Genomic DNA, 9,193 nt, shown 5'->3' on the forward strand with positions numbered 1-9,193 from the left:
AGGCCAGGAGCGCACAGCAAGGAAAGGTGATCTTCCGGCAGATGTAGGACTGCGAAGACCTGCTGTGCCTGTAGCGAAGGACTTCCTCCCTCTTTGCGAATCGGGGAGATGAAGAATGCCTGTTTGGGTCTGAGAGAGCGTCTTTGTGTCTAGTGCTGGTATGGGGGGGGGCTGTAGGGGCTGGGGGTAAGGGGTGGGGAAATGGCACTTCAAGTTTCATCTACCCATTTCCTAGGGGTGCAAACTCTGCAAGTTGTCACCTCGGAGTATTCTGTGTCTCTTGAAGCACTAGGCTCCTCTGGAGAGAATGTCAGTCCAAGCCTTGGGCAGTTTTGACAAACAGAGTATATATTGATACATGATAAAGTATGCTAGAAATCACCCTACTGCTAAAGGCTACTATAGTTTTAATATCATCATTTGAATTAACAAGCATTCTGTGGAGAAATAATGAGCTTTCATTATTCAGAACATCATCCTTACCCGGGGAACTCAGAAGCTATTAGCGCTTGAGAACTTAATGAAAAGATGATAAAGAAGGTTTTAGATAAAAGTTTGAATGGCCACACTCAGTAACCAGAGTAAAAATTTAATGCGGCTTGGGATGATGGATTGACGTTATCTCTCGGGAGCAGCACAACGTGCCCCCCGAAAGGTGTCGAGTGCGTGCAGGTGTTCTGTCTTCGCACACCTGCTGGCTGGCCCCTGCCGGAGGAAACTGTCAGCCTGGGAAGAAGGAACACCTGCGCGGTGTCTCAGGGCCGCCATTCGCATCCCAGAATCCTTGCCTGGAATTTCAGTGCCACCCCGACCCCCGCGTGGCGTTGGAAACTAGCCCTTCGAATGTGAAAGAAACAGCCGGGCCTGGTATATCTGCTGCTGTACATACTGCCACTGCCGACGCGACCAGTCTTATTCCTACAACTGCACTGGATAAGGATAAGAAGAAGAGCCCCAGACTGACACATATAAACGTGCATGCAGAAGCACCCCCTCACGGGCTGGCCTCCTCTGGTCTCAGAAGCTCTCCAAGGCTGGGCTGGGCCTGGCCACTGCCGGGGTGGGAGACATCCAGGGAAAAGCAGGTGGCTGTTTTTAAGTGGGGCTGGTGGACCAGTAGGTGGCGCACTTCTGCCAGGCCCAGAACCTTCAAGGCGATGCCCCAGAATGGTGACACGGGGCTGTTGGGGGTAATGTCCTTGGGCTGGGAGTTTAAACGAAGGTCACAATGAGTTTTGCTCATTAAAGATCCCAGGGCATTGCTCGTAATAATAATAATAATAATAATAATAATAATAATAAGAGTAGGAGTGTTAACTCCAGTGTCTTGGATTAAATCTGCTCTTGCCTGCTTGGTTCAAGAGGTACAATAATGCCCCACTTCTCTGCCAGAACTTAACTTCCCTCTTCTATGCGTGGAAAATGGTGGGATCTTCTGGGATGAAAAGTGCTGATGATACAAGCGTTGTTTATCGCTAAAGCTAAAAAAAATCCTAGTAAATACGAGTGAGACTGCAATAACAAATGAAATATGATAGAAATTGTCATAGGCTTAGGTACCTTTCCTTTCCTCAGAAAGGTGAATAAATTTACAGATACAGGTGGTAGCACGAGTGATTATGATAAATATCATGCTCTTCATTCTTTGTTAGTGGCTATTCTTTTATACAACTGATCAGATGTGGTAAGATTGCCAGTCTCTGGTTTTATATTCTCATATGTGATCAGTCAAGTATCAATATATCTGCTTGCAGTCTGTGTTCATATCTCTTCAAACTTTCTTGGTTTGGTTGAAGCTTAGGCAATCTATACTTAATATGACTTAATATGATTCAATGTGACTACTAACATCACTTTGTAATTATTCTGCACTTACTGTTTTAAACCTTTTCTTTGTTCAAAAATGTTTTAAATATTGCATTATAGTCTATCATACCACAGCAGTGTTTTTACCTTATAGCCTGATCTCATTGGATATCAGAAACTGAAGAAGTCTGGACCTGATCTGTACTGGGATGGGAGACCTCTAAGGATATGGTTTCTAAAAAGTGTTGGTGGATCAGTAGGTGGTGCTCTTCCCTCCTCTTGTCCAAGCCAATGCCCCAGTATAGTGACCAGGCGTACTGAATCACAGGAAGTGTTGCCGTTCGGATAACACATTGAACTAGGGTCCTGATGACTGATCATTAAAGGTCCCACAATGCTGTTCAAAAGAGCAGAGAAGTTGAAACTGGCGTCCTGGCAACACGTCACTCAGGGCCTGGGCTTGTACAGTCTGACCTCTCCAGAGGTCCCCCTTGACTGACCTGGTGAAGTGATTTGTAGTTATTATTTTAATTTCCATCGGGATTGTAAAATCTCCCCTCTGGATTGGTTGTGGCTCTCGCCTTCAATAAGCAATGTGATTACAAATTCATAAAGAAGCTGGTGTCGCTGAAAAAGTGAAAGAACCCTCCCCCCAATTTTTTCCTCTTCTCAGTATTTCAACATTTGTTAAGAATGGGGTCAGGAGTATATCAATACTCAATCGTAAGACAAGTTCTTGTGAATAATAATAGGGAAAGCGTTGTTACAATGAAATATAACTTTACAGAAGTTTAATATACTGATACTCCAAAACCTATGACTATCCTTTTTGATAACACTTGTAATGAAGAGATGTGAAACTCATATTCTGGATACTATTGCACAAAAAAGATGACATGTTCTTAAAAGACATAAATCTCTTCAGCTTGAAGACATTTTCTCCTGAACTTAAAGATGATAAAGCCAAATTATCGATAAGCCTTTAACCTCTGTGTTTCATCCATCTTTGAAACAGAGCACGAATCTGGAATTTTGAAAGGTGATAACGAAACACTATGCTAAAGTACTGAAAGGAAAACAATAGAGTTAAAAATACCACAGGATCTTCAGGATAGTATTTATTAGAAATAAGCCTTCAGGCTTATGAGGCAACAAAGTTGGATAATAACACAACACTTATTATTAGCAAACCGATACATTTCTGCAGGTGAACTGAGGTTTATGGAACACATTTGACACAGGGCAAATTCATTACACTGCTCAAGATTTCTCTTCAAACTGATCAACAGGCATCTACAGTGAAAGTCACAGATGTAAGATGTGTGGCCCATGTGGAAAGTTATACAAGCTGTGACATATGCTTTGCATCACGTTGCAGATGAAGGGTTTTGGGATTTTGTCCCATTCCTCCTCAATACCCGGAAATGCACATTTTGTTCCCTGCTTTCTGTGCCCTAAATGCCACTTCTCATCCCCGGTCATCGACCAGGTGTGCAGTGGAGCTCAGGTCTAGCAAGTAGGACATCTGATTCATAATCGTCATTTTTAGCCTCTTGCATAAATGCCACTGTAACATATGTAGAATTGTTCTGCTGAAAATCACATCAAGTACAGTATCCAGAAAGTAAGACAAAATGAGCAATGTGAAATGCACAAAAGGCAATACAACTTCTATTTCCAAGACTGAACGTGCAACCAGTTTCAGTGCTTAATATCTAGATATTTAATTCCCAGTTATGGTTAGCGGCTTGGGCACTCCACAGATTAAGCAAAGCAAAATGCACTCAATATAAAACTTTAATACCATGTGGTTAGTGCACATGGGACCATAGCTAACTTGCAGTTTCACTGCTGTAATTTGATAACGTGTGTAGTGTAAACAGCAGGTGCAAATATAGGGTTGTAAAACTTTCAAACCGGAGTTTAGTGGATTATAAAAGTTTTAGGCAAGTCTTTGTGGTAGCCCGGAATTGGATGCTAGTGCATCCTGTTTCATGCACTTCCCTCACAAAGCTGTGGAAGGGTAAGACATTTTCTGAAAAACACACTAAATAGGCAGCAATACAGTAAGTGGTAAATAAATCACAGTATTCAAATTGCAGGCTTCCAGCATATCACTGCTGCTTTTCTTTCCTCGGTGGGTTTAGACAAAAATTAAGACATGAAGACTCAGTTTTGACATCCTGAAAAAGAAATGGTTAAATACAATTTTAATAATTCATGTTTTTCACATCGACATTTGTCAGGTCATGCTCAAGCTAAGTGCAAGTGTAGGTTCACAGTATATTGTCAGTCATTTATTATCTAGTTATTTTGTTTGCATGTGCTTTGCCAACTTGTATGAACCTGTTTCCCCTATTAGTCCCCTATACTCACACAGTTCCCTCATAGTGTCCCTTCTCAGGGTTCAAAGCCACTCTCAAGATATCTCTTCACCTCTGTTCTCTAGCAATGGCCCTGCTAATCGAGCCTCCACAGCGGTACTTCTTTCCAAGTCACTTGGCTCATGAGTCTTTCCCATTCTGATGTTGCTCATTCCCAAGACGACCCCTGTGTGTCTCAGCCAGAGACCAACAGACATGATGTCTCTTTGCATGTGCATGTCTTGCAGGTAAGGTGGAAAAATGTCTTCTTTTGGAGGAGGAGAAGAGTTCCTAAGTGTCATCTAGTTACTGTACATCTAGTGGGTTCTTTTTGGGAGAAAAAAATAAACCCATAGGTATGAAAACATGACAACAGAAGAAGAGCACAAGAAACAGTCGGTACATTCAATCACTTACTACAGAATTCAGGCCTTCAGACAACATTTCTGAAGCTGATGAAGGACTGGGGAGTCAACCTGAAATTTTCCAGGAGTAGAAACAAGTTATTGAGAATCTGAGGTTGTGAAAAGTTGCAGTGAGACATGAAGAACTCACAAATACCTACCTAATATACTTTATTTTTAAAGTGAAGATCTGTGATTCTGACCTTTGTCACACTAATTGCCCCACATGTTACATAGTTGCATAGGAAGGCCAGTGATAAACAAAAGAACACACTTCAAAACAGAATGTGACTCATACTCAAAGACATTTGCTGATTCATACCATTGGATCCTATAAAGGTACTTTACAAAATCAATTAGACGTTGTTACTCATAGTCAGGCTATACAATGGGAGTGGATGACTTATTTGTTGTCATAATCCGATGTTCTCCTATTAAACCAATAAGGAAGTCTTGGACACAGAGTGGTTCCCAAAGGAATGTGCACCAAAGCTAAGCTTGCTTTCCACTTTTGTAAAGAAACTGTAAAAACAAGGTGCAAGTCCAGAAAGAGATGGCTTATGTTCAGAAGGACAGAAATTAAGAATGGAAATGTAACTAGAGGTCTTCCTGCTCATGTGTCCAGCTCCAGGTTACTTCAGCCATGTACTGCCTTCTAGCCCAGCACTTCATCTGCTTCAAGCCTTCTCATTCTACTTCACAGTGGGCTCTATACAATGAGTGACACTTACTCATGGCATGCCACTGAGAGAGTCCATCTAGTTGATGGCAGTGTTCCTCATATTGTGGCCACTGGGTGTTGTAGATCAGTGATTCCCCACACTTGTGCTGGAGGAACACTGTTTACTAGTTTCCATGCTAGCTGACCTCTACATCTCTAGTGTTAATTGATGACTGTACATAGACATAGCCAATACCAGACTCTTCAGCAAGCAGATGGCCACATCTTGATTGATTGTGGCTCTTAAGTTAAATGAAACAGTCCAGGTACTCTCTCCTGGAAAGATGGTTTGTCTCTTTGCCGTTGACAGAATACTGAAGCGTGATGTGAAAGGCTAAGTGTTCATTTTACAAGCCGGTAAAGATCACTGTGATCAAAATGTATCACAAACCAATAGATGGCCGGGGCTTTATCTTCGGGAAGGACCTTCTCAGTCGTCATTTATCAGCGCTGTCAGAGCTGGCCTGTCCCTCTACATGGCATTATGAAAGCAAACTCTATAAAGATAAATTGACTGAGATCCCAAGATCCTAGTTTACTCAGTGGTTCAGGAGAAGGTCTTAACTGAGAAGCTTGATATCCGGGCCCTGACTGAACCACTGACTCACCGTGTGTCACCTTGAGTGAGTGACTGAATATCCTGTTGTGTCTTCCTGCAGACGAGACAAGAAACGCAAGCTCTACACTTTGTAGTTCTGAAGCAGCAATGATGCCCTGTTCAGCCCTCAGTTTCCGTAAACTGATTCACATTAAACCAGCTGTTTAAAGACTAATATTATACAAAGTGATTGTATGTCAGCCACATACACGCTGTCAGAGTTTGGTGCTTTTCTGTTCTTCAAGTTCATTTTCCTTCTGCACATGCTGGGCCTGCTGGTTTTTAGTTTTAATTTACTTAGTATTCTTGCATAGAAAAATAGTATCAGTCCCAAGTGCTTGATGGAAAACCAAATTGCATCACTTTTCATTGATTTCAACCATTGTAGCACTCATGCACGAGCATGTACTGTAGATTAATTTAATAAGAATCACCAAAAGACATATTTTTAAAACGCTTTCATGAGGCATCACATTTTTATTTGCAATGACTTTACATTTATTTTACAAGTCACTCTCTCCTGGTTTATAAGACATTACATCCGCATCTTGTGCTGTACTGTTGATAAAAAAACTTTTTTTAAAAAAGAATGAAACCTCAGTGTGACCCCCCCCCAGTCTGCTGACAGCGGCCCTAGCAGGCACAGATCCAGCACGTGACACACATTGATGTCTTGAAGTAGGCATATGGTAGCTGGTATTTGAAAAATGGATTGGAAAATCTAAATTAAACGGAATTTACAGCTCTGCTAAATGTCAATTTTCTTGATTATTTCAACCTTTTTAATTTGCTCAATTGCATCATTTTGTGCAATTTATAGTTTAGCATTTCTGTGGCTGCAGGGGCCCAAGTGCCTCTCCGATACATCTCGGCAAGCATTCTTTTAACATCCGGAGCTCTTTCACAGACGGGCATTGTAAAACAGCCCTAATTATTCCAATGCATGGCAGCGATGAGCTGCTTCCCAAACACTTCGTGGAATGCAAAAAAAACACTTGAGATACACTTGAAATATTATATAGACAAAAAACACAGGTGATAAAACGTTGTACTAGATTCTTTGGTTGGATTGTTTGCCAAAAGCTGCATTTAGATAAACAGAAGAACCTCAAGAGGTTGCATCTTAGGGGAATCTTTATCATAATTTCCCCTGAAATCACGAACAGCTGTTGTTTAACTAGCACAAATCACAATTTAACTACAGCTTCAGGGCCTAAAAGTATCTTTATTCTACCTGTTTTATTTCATCTCGGATCTTCCTTTTGATTTTTCTCCGGTTGCCGAAGTGCGTTTATCCAGTGGATCGCTGTGTTTCTAAGTAGCTGAGAAAATAAACGACGCTGTTGTTTGGAATAAACCCTACACACTACCTTTGAAAAATCGACCATTTTAGTGCAGCTAGGTATCCTGCGCGTGTAGCATGTCTGTCCACGTTTAGACACCACTCTCTTTTGCAGAGATTCTTGGTTATGCCACGTGTTAGGACTAATTGCAAACACATGGAATGTTTACCACAGGAATACGGATGAAGACAGTTTGTGGAAACGTTTGTTTAACAGTCCTAGCCTTTATTTTTTCCCGGTGTTAAGCAGGAGTTTATGATTGGATGTCCGAAATTACTAACGCCAGAGAGATTGCCGCCTGCTACAGAGATGCTGAATGCTCTTTCGTTCCCCTGTGACAACTTCCTGCCAAGCCTTGCCACTAATCAGCAGCCAGCTGTGAAATTGGCATTGAAAGTTGGAGGTAATTTTGCAGTTCTTTCGCTGAGATGGGAAATGGTTATCCCATGGCTGAAAATGGATCACCTGCAATGCGTTTACACTCCAGAACACCTCACAGCGGCAATGATGGGCTTTAGCTTCAGCTTATGTGTACGGCTTGTCAAAGAGTAACTCATGCTGCAGCTTTTTTTTTTCAAACACTGACTTATCGTCTGTGTTGAGTTCATGGTTGAGTTCAGCTCTGGATTTCCTTTGTGAGGGCCTGGATGAAATCACCCAATCTAGTTACTGGTGTGTGTGTGTGGGGGGGGAGAAACACACAAACTTTAATGCATGTCTTTGAAACTCAATTAGTCTTTGTGTGTTTGAATGCATGTTATCTCTGTTGTGCCATCATTCTGAACATAATTAGTACACTTCGATACTGATGTTTTATTTTATGGCAGTGAGAAGTAAACTACTTTTAGATGGAATGATACAATTTGGAAATTCTACTTTAATGCTTTCTATCACCAGTAGTAGGTGACCATTGGTGAATGTTTATTTAATTTAGGTGACTATCTAACTCAATATAAAGCAAAAAATAAATACACCTCTTCTAAAATAAATACACCTCTTCTAATCTATTTGTATATTGGTTCACGAAGTGAATCCTGGAGAAACAGTTAATAAATAGTCCATACTCAGCCACACATCTCTCTATTTTGTTTCTTATTTGTTACTTATTTTATGTAGAATTTTTCTTGTTTACCTATATGTTAGGTTTTGGTGAAGTAAAATGTTCTCTCTTACTGTAGTGTGTGTGTCACCGATACACTTCCTCCCCTAATTTTGTCTATTTTTTCTCTAAAATGTCCGTTCGGGTTTGATTTTTATCTGACCTAACAACAATAGAATTTTTTTGCCGTAAGTTCAGATCTCAGCAGAAAGAAAAAAAAAAGATTAGTTCCATGGTGCAGATTTTCAATAAACATTCAACAAATAAGTTTAATCTTGGGATAATGTTGATGATAAAAACCATCTAATAGAAACCATCGCCTGTTATTTATTTGCCAAATACTATTGAACTTGTAACCTTTGAGCTTGAAACAGCACATTGCATCCTGTGGCTTCATTAGCTGTTGTTATGAAACAACATATCTGCCATCCAGCTGTGATTCATTGACAGTTTGTAACAGAAGCACATGTAATAACATACTTGTAATTAATAATACTGCTTGCTCTTTCTTTCTTCCATCAGTGGTCGGTGAAAACATAAGTGCACATCTAGATCTGATTTGTCCTAAGGTGTCTCAGAATGGCAGGTTATTTTTTTCTATAATATTAGAGAATGCTTGTTAAACCTTTATTGGAGCATTCTCTGAAACCTCATGATGCATTCAAATTTTAATACCAATGTGTTTTCGGAGATGCACAACATTTGACTATGGACCTGGTTCTAGGATCCAGGGACTAAGTTTCTATTCGGTACTGTACATCAGTGTTTCTGTCATAAGTACACAGTTTTCATGGCAATAACACTCCAGGCACTCATTTGTTGACAACATTGCTCAGCATTCTCCTTAAGACACCCCAGA

Source organism: Lepisosteus platostomus, chromosome 8 (genome assembly GCF_059453375.1).
Source record: "Lepisosteus platostomus isolate fLepPlt1 chromosome 8, fLepPlt1.hap1, whole genome shotgun sequence".
Taxonomy (NCBI): domain Eukaryota; kingdom Metazoa; phylum Chordata; class Actinopteri; order Semionotiformes; family Lepisosteidae; genus Lepisosteus; species Lepisosteus platostomus.